At 38.4% G+C, this 11,869-nt stretch overlaps 1 long non-coding RNA gene across 1 annotated transcript; it reads left to right on the plus strand.

The window, feature by feature from the left end:
* Window positions 1–275: 275 nt before the first annotated feature.
* On the plus strand, window positions 276–11,836 carry LOC104911833. Its single transcript, XR_794201.2, has 3 exons — window positions 276–816; window positions 2,155–2,290; window positions 6,901–11,836. It is a non-coding gene; the product is annotated as an uncharacterized LOC104911833 (long non-coding RNA).
* Window positions 11,837–11,869: the final 33 nt, after the last annotated feature.

Consider the following 11,869-nt stretch of genomic DNA (forward strand, 5'->3'; position numbering starts at 1 on the left):
CTGCAGATGGATTTGTAGTCATTTAATACGGATGTGAAAAGTTGGTCCTTCTAGCTGCAAAACTTTGGAAGAACATCCCCCATTCTCTTTCTTTTCTAGCTCTTAAGAAATTTACTATTGTAGATAGGAAAAAAAAAAAATCCAGAGATAACATACCTCTGCCCTATAGTGTACAAGTAGTTTATTCAGATTTGTTGTTGTTGTTGTTGTTGTTGTTGTTGTTGTTGTTGTTGTTGACTGATCCTGCTGTTTTTAATGGCCTTCACATAGCAGAGAAGAGACCTAAGGGCTTTAAGCTAGTGTAAGATTTCAGAATGACACAGAGGAAGACTGTTGGTCTCTGCTTAATTTTAGTTTGACTGACAGTCTAGTACGTCTGTTCATATTCTGTCTCTCTTCATCCCATCCTTGTGAGAAACAGAGCAACATCTTATAAAAATTAATATTTTCACCAAAACTGTGTATTTGGTTAAGATATTCTGCTGCCATCTGATAGAAAGTAGGACTCAGTATAAGTCTTCTATCACTTGTATTTTATCCTTCTTTTTTTATGGTGAAAGGAGTTATTGCTAGTAGAAAAATTTAGAACAAACTACAGTCAAGCTTCATAGCACTAAGGCACTCCTTGTATTTTAGTGCTGCTGTCAATAGGCAGGAAATCACCGAAGCATCCAACTGTAACTGTCTCAGGTTAGTAGGTTGCAGTCTGTAGTACAGACTGTGCACTCCTGTGGGTCTGTGGCACATTGCAAGTGATAACTCAGATGCATGGTAATCTATTATAAAGCATATCTCCACACCTGGCTCCGTATTGCAGTAAGTATTTTTTACTTTTCTCGTTGGGCATGCTTGATGCTATTCTTGCATTGCCCTAAGCCTGAGATCTGAATCAGGACTTTAGGACCTGCTTGGAGCTACGTGTACTTATGCTCAAACTAGGGTGATGTTATTTTAGGTGATAACACAGTTTCTTCCTATTAGGTATTAAGTTGGTACAGGAGAATTATGTTGTTATTAACTAAGTTTTATTTATTAGGAAGAGAGTAGATAAAGTTGACATGATCATCGTATCAAGGATCAAATTAAAACCTCACTGGATGAAAGCTTCTTTGTCCTAAGAGTTGTTTAACAACAATGCTTGGAAATACTGTCTAAGAAGGCTACTATGATTTTGGCCAAGCTAGGCCAAACTTTTTCTTTAGGTACATCCTTCATAGAGACTGGATTATGTGTATCAGCCCATAAATGAATACGGGAATATTAAGCTGAAATCCTTATTCTCCACATGGAAGTGGAAGAATGCTGGGTGGTGAAATATTGCTACAAACAGAACAGATAAGATTTTCTACTCTTCCCTTTGACATGAGAGATACAGGACAACTGTCCACGTAAATTAGAGCTGTCTGTAGAACTCTGTGGGATAAAAAAAGTGACTACAAGGACAGCCATTAGAAACAGGAGGTGAGATGACTTCTGTGGTCCTTGCTCAGGAAGCAGTTTGTTGTGAGAGGCATCCCTGAAAGTCTAACATGGCTTTATCAGGTAAAAAATTAAAAGGAAGTGTAATAATTAGCCCTATAAAAGGAGGAATGATTGTAAATGAGCATGGCTGTATAGGAAGTGGGAACTCTCTGCTATTTACTGATGAAATTGCAAGTTTAATTGATAAGTGAAACGATGCTGTTAAGTTTAGGACATTTAACACTTTTCAGCAGACCAAACTGCGTAAAGTTCTGCTCCATCTGATACAAAGGGCTAAAACAGAACTACAGACCCAGGCGGTGCTGAAATAGCATTATTCCTGATCTCCCTCACTGATCAGAGATGTTACTGATGGCTGAAATAAAATCTACTTCCTAAGTACAAATTATTCCACTCTGAATGATATTTTTCTACAATGGAAAAGGCATAGGAATGCTATTACTGCTTTGCATTTTCACTACGATGAATTTTCTGTTGTTTCCTAAGCTGGCAATGGGACTCTCTCTGCTGTTTGTGCCCTAGGTGCAAATGTGTGACATGTTAGCTGTGAGAGTGGCATGCTGCAGATGGCTGGAAGAAAAAAATAAAGGTGGAATACAGAAGGCAAAAGAGTAAAAAAAAAATAATAAATAGTATGATAGGTTACTTGTTGTCCTCTCTCTTTACCTATAGGTGTTTCATCTGTCCCCCTTCATTTCCATCAGCTGTGCGTTAAGCATTTCCTGCCCCTGAGCTGTACTTCAGCAGAGATAATGTACAGCGTGGAGAAGGCTGAGAGCAAAATCCAATGGCAGAAATATTTATCTAGGTGTGTTGATTTTAAACACTTCTTTCAGAGACACAGCAATATGTTTTCTACTTCGCAAGAATGCTCTGACTCACCGCGTGTGGCGTGAGCTTGTTTTTGCATTTGTTAACCTACTTCCTCTTCTGTTTTTATAGCCTTTCAGGCCTGTGGGTTTAGTATAATGGTGACCCTAGTGCTGAATTTTATTTTTCTTTGATATTATTTTGGTAGGCTTTGATGGGTGTTCTTCATGTACAGTGTTGCTCTTCAGCTGAAAGAATGCAATTAGTGACTGTAACCAGGTGCACTTTGATTTAAAATGTTTTCATGTTGCACTGAATCCCTTCGTATTCATTGTGCTTCTGACTTTGGTGCTGTAAAACGTCCCCAGGAACAAAGCTGGGAGAAATTAAAAGCTGGTTTTGATAAATACTGAAAATTATATGCAATGGTTTTAATTTCTTCATGTTGAAAAACAATGCAACAAATTATATTAATCGCACACATATTTTTCCTTTCTTGGATTATGGTACTTGTTATAAATACCTGGTTTGAGATGAATTGACATTGAAACATAGGAATAATTCGAGTCAAAACATAGAAATACTGCTATCATTTTGTTTCTTGATGAATTGCCTTTGCATTTCTTTCTGTTTCATTGCATAGTGTTGCTTCACAGAAAACCCACATACAAATATTACTGATACTGTACCAAAAACTCAGGAAAGTTATTGGGTAATACCAGTCACCCTGCTCATTATATACTCTCCATTTCTGGACATAGCAACATTTCAAAATGAATTCAAAACCTGATAACTGCAGGATGAAACTTGCTCTAGTTCCATGAGCTGCTGCAGGAAAGGAACGCTTGCTGGCTGTCACTGTGAGATAGAAGCCATAATCAAGCTACCAAAGACGAACAAATAGCAGTGAGATGAATTGTTTACTTCTGTAATTCCTGCAGAAAGCTATAAACTGAAAACATTACGGGTTTTTCTTTAGTTGGAAAGTTAACAATGTTACTTTGCTTCCTTTATCATCTCAGAAACAGTGATTACAAAGGTAATAGAGACAGAAAATAAGTTTTCTCCATCAAAGGAACATTTGAAATAATTGAAGTATTTTGACTGCTATCAAGCAAGATTTTGTGAAAACAGTGCTTTTGAAAGGAATATTATGGAAAATGTTTTTTTTTTTAATTGTTTTATCAAGACTTAGCATTAAGTGAGGAAGCCAGAGATCTGTTCTCTGCAAGTCTTCAGTATTTCTCTTTCAGTCTGAGCCTGATTCTCAGAAATGGGATGGCTTTACATTGTGTACAGATTTGCATGCACTGTAACCTTTCAATTGCTCACCTCTGCAGTGCTCATTGCTTCCACACCATGTGCACAGAAGTGAAACCAGGGTTATAGTATATTATCCATTGACTTGCCAGATGGGTAAAATGTCCCTTGACCATTTGACAGCCACATGACACCTTTAGTTGATGTCTGAGCTCTGGCTTCATATCAGCCAAATTCACCATGCAGGTGCTGTGGTATGTACTTCCTAGCATCCCAAACAAGAGGACTAATTCCCAGGAGAAGTAACCCCAGATGCTGACCCCCTGAGACTACTGTTCACATGGTCAGTAAAACCCCTTCCTTCTTCCACTGAAAGATTTGAATTCCCAAGGCAATCTCCAAAAGAGGTGCTTTGTGTACGACTGACTTGATTTTGCTCTTCCAGTTAGAAACGTGATTTGTCCCTTCATCTATGTGATTCTCCTTGCTACATAAGTAATCTGATCTCCTAATTTTCTAGAAATTAAAGCTGTCCTTTCTCACTTTTCCCCTCCTGTGTTATCTGTCCAACCTCATGTTAGGTCCTTTTTTTTTTATGCACCTGTACTTCCTCCTGACTTTTTTTCCCACCCTTATCTGTGCTGCTACTTCTGTTTGAAACTGCCTCTGAAGATTAACTTCTAAGAGGGTTTTCAGCATTTTCCCCTGTTCCTTTTCTCTGAGGTGAATCCCATAAAATTCTGCTGCCCCTTTGCTCTAGAAACCCACATAAACAAAAAGAGGGAAAAAAAAAGTCTGCCTTGGTTCAATGCCTGTATCCAGCAAATCAACGGTAGGAGGTTTCAAAACTAAAATTTATATCCAGATGCTAACTGTTTGCCAAAAGGCAAATTAGCTAATTATATAATGAACATGAAGTGCCTCATAAGCAGTTGCGCAGGGCTTGGCAGCTCTGTCTTCCAAAGTAAGGGAAACAAATTCCCCTGCAAAACCAGCCTGAGCTTGGCCCCAGCCATGCTAATAACTGTTTGGAAGCATCAGATTGTAAAAGCATCAGATAGGATTCTTCCTCTCCTTTCTGTTAATGTTTTGTCTGTTTGCTGACTGTCTCCCTCTCTGTAATTTTCTGGAAATAATAAAAAAAAAAGAGGACAGATTTTGATTACTACCAAATTCTTTCTGCAAGAGCATTTGCAGAGCTCATATTGAGGGTGCCATCTACTGGCTCACAGAGCTGGTAACACTGGGCAGCAAAGGGTTTCTACCTGGAAATCCCAAGGCAGCAGCTTCTGTACCTTATGCCTTTCAGATTCTGCACAATCTCACTGTGCTCTACAGGCAGACAAAGAAAATCTGAGAGAGGAAATGCTGAGAGTTTGTTTTTCTTTTGTGTTGTTTCTTGTAACTTTGGTGTTTCACATTATAATAAAATGTGTATGAAATAGCTTCAGTTTCAGAAAAAATGAGCTGGGGCTCAGTGAGATTAAAATCAAGAAGTCTTTGCAGACTTGGAGTTTACTGATGGTGCTCCTACTTAAGATCCAGGGCACAAGCTTCTACTTGTTTTTATTTTTATTTTTTAATAGAATATAATGTACTGTAAACATCAGGCAGAGAATACTTAATTACAACCCCATAACACTCCCAAGAGGAGATATGTCAGAGTTTTACAGGTGGAGGATTTCAGAAGCAAGTCTGAAGGATGTGTTTGAGCCAAGCGTTGGAGCGGGGACACAGCCAGCTCTGCTCTAGTCTCTCAAGTCTGATCAGCTCTCCAGCCTGGAGGCTTCTGAAAAGCTGTTGGGAAGTGATTTTGCTTTGACACCAACATGAAATACAAAATGGTTTGACTCTCCAAGTTTCAAAGGAAGGAAAAATGTTTTTCTGCATATAGCTGCTGCAGATCAGACTGCCAGAATGGCAGAGCATCTCTGCACCATGGCTTTGAGTGGTGGATGCTCTGATGGGTCTGGAGAAGCACTTCAGGGAGGAAGAGCGCTCAGTGCCATTTCCAAAAGGTCCACATCAGTAGGTTGTCCTAATATCAGTACTGCAGCAAAAATTGATCTGAATACAACTGAGTAGCAGGTAAAAGCTTTAGCAGTATTTTCTCCTCTCCCTTCACAGCTCAACTTCTGTAGGGGTTCTTGCATAACTAATTAAGTGCAGGAAACAAAGAGCACGAGCTTTGCTGTTTGCCTGGAAGTTAGTGTTTCTATCATGGCGCATAACATTATGTGAGTGATGTTGAAGCACTACCTTCTCGTTACTCTGTTCAAGAGAGTTGTGTTTCTTCATACTTCTGTATCTTCAGCTTGTATGAGTTTAAATCCCTTTGGAAATATTCAAAAGGTATCTGGACTCAGTTCTGGGCATTGTGGTGATCCAGCTTGAGCAGGAGGTTGGACCAAGTGACCTCCAGAAGTCCCTCTCAGCCATTCTGCTGTACTTCGACCTGTCATTATTTTCTTCCACATCTGTAGCTGAAGGGCATTTTCTGGAAGAAAATGATTTACTGGGACCAGGAGAGGATAAAGGTATGAGATCTGTGTCCTCCCACCACAACGATGTCCCGTAGTCTTGTCCATACTATAGTAGGACATGCTGTAGCACTCCTCGTGTATATTAGTACCTCGTCACCTTATCTTCCTTTGCTCTGAAGCCTTCTTTGAAATAGACTTCTGTGAAATCAGGGAGTTTCATTTTCAGGGGTTGGGAAGACCTTGCTTCCCAATTGTTGCTCTTCAGCTAATTTGCCCAACCATCTTCTCATTTCAAAATTTTAAAACCAAGAGCAGAATCAAAAATCTCATCCATGCTGCTGCTAAAATAGTTTAAAAAAAGTGTCTGGTTTTTTTTGTTTGTTTGTTTGTTTTGTTTTGTTTTAGATCTAGATTTAGAGTTTGAGTTTAGGATTGTAATGTGATTCTTTAGTGCACTTGTAATGTGTATGTATCAAACTGTGGAGGTAAGATATGTTAATTGGTTCCAAAACATGTCATTTTTCCATGAAAGGTTTAAAATGTGTGGTACAAGCAGGGCCAAAGACAAAGCGTAGTGGCTGCCAGCTGGACATGAGAGAGGCTTGCAGGGAGATTATACACGCAGGAGAATGGCTTTCGAGATAAGGATAATCTTTTACATAAACCAAGTCTTCCAAGGCAGTTGAATGGGTGAGTGATAAGGACAATAATAGAACTGCAGAATGACACAGCTGATATTATCCTGGTATTCAAAGATGATCAAGAAGTTGCCAGCAAAATAACTTCTCTTGATTACAATGGCAACACAGATACTTTTTTTGCATGAAAGATCTCTTGATTAATGCTCTCATTTTGTGTTCTTCAGGTCAACCCAGTAGCCATGGAAAGGTCTGCAACTTCTGACATGGCCTCTGAAAAGCCGAATCCTTCCCACAGTACTGGAGCTGTTCAGATGAGGATCAAAAATGCTAACAGTCACCATGACAGACTAAGCCAAAGCAAATCTATGATTCTGTCTGAGAATGTGAAAGTCCTTGAGCCTGTAAGTAAAATACTCCTCATATTTCATGTCTTCCAAGTTTTTAGAAGTCACAAAGTTATCTTGGGTGTGGTTAAGACACCAGCTTCATGACAGTCCTTTGCACAAAGGGATTTAATGGCACTATTACATTCTTAAGTGTATGGCTGGGCACTGGAAGAACAATTTTCCTTTGCTGAAACACAGAATTTGGTGGCCAGAATAACCACATTTGAACTCTCAAGTGTTACGGTACTTAAATACAGCTGCTGTAGGGGGATAACATAATCAGAGATATGTCAATTTCTAAACAGGTGAAAACCAGACGAAAGAAAGAAAGAAAGAAAAAAGAAAAAAAAGGAAATTAACAGTTCTGTACATAAAGGATAACTTTGCCAGTAAGAAGAATGAGGCTTGCTGTAAGAATGAATTAATTGCAAAATCAAGCACAGAAGAAACCTTAATATTTTAATAGTCGACAGAGTTGAAAGAGCTGACTCATTTTTTTATCTATTACCTTTTTTTTCCCCTTGAAATTAGGTAGTTAGCAATGAACTGTTCCGCCAGTTGTGTCCCCTGCCCCCTGTACTCCTCCTGAGCTGCTAAACAAACTGATTGGTATGAGTCTCCCCTGGTTAATTTCCTTCCATAATAGTGGCAAGTTGCAGCTGAGGCCATATAATGTTACAAAATTATTTATGCAGTGCTAGCCACTTTTTGGACTCCAGATCCATTTTGTTTTCAGAGAATGCAAATGAGGGAGAAAACTCTGCTGGCTGGGGACAGAGTCCCAAGTCTCGGTCATTTTTCACAACCATGTAAGCTATTAATTTTTGTTTTCTTCATATATTGCATTCCAATGAAATAATCAGCTTTCTCAAAAAGTTACTAAGTGGAGAAAGTCAATAATAGCAGCTGAATTCTCTACCCTAAAATTCAAACTTTGTTAGAAATACGTTTGTTACTCCCGAGTTTCTCTGCTATACCTGAACCTATTTCAGGGACATGTATTTCTGCAAAGAACAAAAATCTCTTTATATGTATCATTTCTGATCAGTTTGAACAATTCTTACAATTTCCCACAACACGTTGCACATATTTCTTCCTTTTTATCCAAAGCAAAATGTTCCACCAGTACGGACCTGAGATGATGTTTATAGTAATTTACTGGGAATACTATAATGTATTATCGGGAAGAACTGTACCTTTGAAGAAGTTTAAAAGTTAAGTATATTTAATGATGCCTAACATATTTTATTGGCTGTGTTTAACAAAAGGCACTAGGCTGCAGTTGTTTTTGACAAGCATGAAAACATCACAGCATGAGACTGCAAAAGGAATTATGTAGAGAAATTACAAGTGATCCATCTCTCAATGAATTATCCACCTTAATAGCCTGCAGAACTCAGCTACCAATTAACACCTACTTTATTACATGTTGGGATGTACTTAATAACTTTCATGTGTTTATGCACTATTACCTTGACTGATGCCTCTTGTACAATTAGGCATAATTGGCATATCAATATGCAAAAGTTAAAAGGATTAACCCTCTTAAAACTAATGAGCATTTCTGTATCCAGCTGCTAAATGAGACAAAATTAGCATTTTTCACTTTTGGGCAGGATTTTATCATGCAGTTTCTCATTGTTGATATTACCTTGTTACATAACTTTAGTTTTGGGGATAGTATGCAGGACTGTTACAGAGCAAGGGCTCTAAAAAGTTAAATGAGACATAAATATTTCCCACCGCATCCCAAAAACCATTGCAGGTACGATATCTGTTCATTGGCCGAGAGCTGAAAAGTTGCTTTGTGCCACGTTTGTTTAGTAGCTAATTATCTAAAAGCACAGTTTTACTATGTATATGTCATTTTTCCCAGCAATCTTGGCTCCAGTATAGTAGAATGAATGCTTGCCGTGCTACTAATTCCCTTCCTATTTCGATTCTTTTCATCTCTTTTTGCCACGCTGAATTTTCTGACTAGATATTGACAGACTGAAAGTGGGCGTATTTGCTTCCATAAGCCCCTTAAAGTTGTTTGGTGACACCCCAGCCGAAAGCAACATTCCTATGGATCCCAATGTTTTCAAATACTTGCATAATACGCCGTTCAATTTGAGTTAAAAGACCACTGAAATTTCAATTGCATGTGTCAACTGCATGCCAGCAGATCTGTGCATGCGACTTGGGAAGGATTTAGGGAGAAGCAATGGGGGGGAGCAGTCCCTGGCATCCAGGAGTCTGGAAAGAGCAGGGCTCAGCTTATACGCACATACATACACAGGTACATTCAAATTCAGTAATCCTCTTTAAAAATTCATGACATACTTTCTTGGTACACTCACAAACCTCACTTTTACATTTGGAAGCATGCAGACCCCTGCTGAAAGATGTGTATTACTCGTGTGCCAGGCTAAGCCAATTATTTTGTGCTAGAAGGGAAAAAAAAAGGATCTATCTTGATTTTCTGTTTGGAAATCTTCAATTTTTTGAAGAGCTTGCCTCTGTTCAGATCATTACAAAGTATCCACTGATCATTGCTTATTTTCAGTTTTACGTCGACTGTGTATTTTTGTCCTATCGTCGGGGAGATTTTTATTTCTGCACCTATAAAGAGCTGAATAAAAGACTCCATGTTACTCTGTCTCTGCCCATATTAGGAATATGCCTACTATAATTCTATTAATAAATGGGTCAAATCCTCTTTACCTAACTTATGCAAAACACACTGACTCCAGTGGATTAAGGCAATCAGCATTTGGCACATTTTGAACAATCAGCAGAACTATATATTTATCAAACACGATTGAAAGAAAAATAAAATTAACACTCTGGGCATAAAGGGCAAAAAAAAAACCAGACGCAAATCTAGAAAGATCGCCGGTGATTTATGGAGAAGAAAATACATAGTTTTCTCAAAGGGATTTGTTGTATTCTACACTGTTGGCTGTGATGTTCCTAAGCACACCTGGGGCTATACTTCTGAAGGTGGACAGATTATTTTCGGCAGTGTGACAAAGAAGGATATGCATCATACATCAGCGGGGCCATATGCACTTATGCGTTTTGTGGTTGTAAAGATGCAAATGGGGGAGGCAGGAGCTAACTCATGCAAAAGTGAAATGTGGATTCTTGGGGATTTTTGTTATTTATTTGCTACGGAAATGCTTGAGCATTGTGCAAAGGTTGAAATGGATATTAACATAGAGTTTAAAGAGCATAAATCATGAAGCTGGACACACACTGTGGTAAGCAAGGGCTCTCTCTGTGCTTAATTTAGTGTCTGAACCAGGAACGTAAATGAATATTTGCTATTTTCATCTCTTAAACCCCAGGGAAGTGCATTTTGCTTCATTCAGAACAACTTCAAACAATGAAACGTCTTTTTTTATTGGTGCCTGTATTAAGAATTAGAGCCTATTTAGACATTCCAAAATGGTAATGTATTAGAGCTTTTTCTGATGAGGTTAAACAAACTGGTAAGTTGATTTCTCCCTCTAATACGTTATCATGGAGTGGGAAGCAATCTTCCTTTGTTTCTTACTCCTGTGATTGTAGCACACTTGCCAAAGTTATGGCTAGCCAAAAAGACAGAAATAAAATTGCTAAAAATATAAGCCTTCTGTTTAGCAGAGTTTTTGAGCCATATTTCACAATCTCGGGGCTTGTACATGTTTACTTCAAATCAAGCTTATAGTCAAGTTTGAGGCTTTGTTTGTATAGATTGTCCTGAAGTAGATCCTGATATTTAATTAAAATGACACTAAATCACATTGAATTGATAAGACTTGGCATCTCAAACAAAGGTAATTGCCCGTATTGGTTTTGTACAAAAATAGAGCTGCTTGGAAAATGTGCAGCCAACACAGACTGTCAACTCCATTTATAGATCAATATGTGAAAACCATTGATCAGGCAGGCATGTGTAACAGTAACACTTTGCATTTATTTGTTGTTTTTATACCATGTTAAGGCTTACAGGATTATCGGCTTCCAAAATATTTTGACTTCCTCATAAATATGTTATCTGTTTAATGTTAATTACAAGACAGGCTCCAGCCCTCTTTTCGGTTTCATTGCTATGGGTAGTGTCAGCTGAAAATGGATTATTTCAATCTCTGAGAGATCATCACAGCTTCTTTTATCATATAGTTTATTTAGGGAAAGTTTCTGAGGATTTGTTTTTACCCAGTTTATTCTTTTTCCTGGAGGAAAAAAAAAAAAGCAAATCTTGACAAAATATTTCTAGGAGCAGAAAACCTCCTGCTTTCATTGCTGGAGTGGAAGGTGACTTATTATGTTCTAACAGTGAATGTCCAGGCCTTATTCTCCCCAGATAATCATGTACTAGTCCATAAGCCTAGGTCCAGTGTTAATTCTGAGACATAAATATTGTCACAAAACACAGAAATATCAATTGGAAAAACAAATATATCTGTTGGGCAGCATTATCTTTATCCTTCCTGGAGCAGGAGAATGAGAATGAAACACGCCATATGTCCTTTTGCTGTGTTCAGCCTGGTTCTGTACCTTCAGAATTGAGATCTGCTGTGTGTCATCCCCACTTACCCCTCTCATGTCTCTGTTTCCCCATCCATCCTGCTGATGATGAACCTGAGTGCACGAGGATATTTCAGGGTTCCGTTTACTTCAATGAGCAAGTTTCCCCATTGGAGCAATGGGATTTGGCTCTCAACCCTTTTTCAGGGTCTTTTTCTTAACCTGCAGGCATTATTTCAGCCCCATATCAGGACAAGTCTCAGAACAAAGCCTTTTGTTTTTCTGGTGGATTTTTTCCTCTTTTTTTTTT

This window comes from Meleagris gallopavo, chromosome 7 (genome assembly GCF_000146605.3).
Source record: "Meleagris gallopavo isolate NT-WF06-2002-E0010 breed Aviagen turkey brand Nicholas breeding stock chromosome 7, Turkey_5.1, whole genome shotgun sequence".
Classification (NCBI taxonomy): Eukaryota; Metazoa; Chordata; class Aves; order Galliformes; family Phasianidae; genus Meleagris; species Meleagris gallopavo.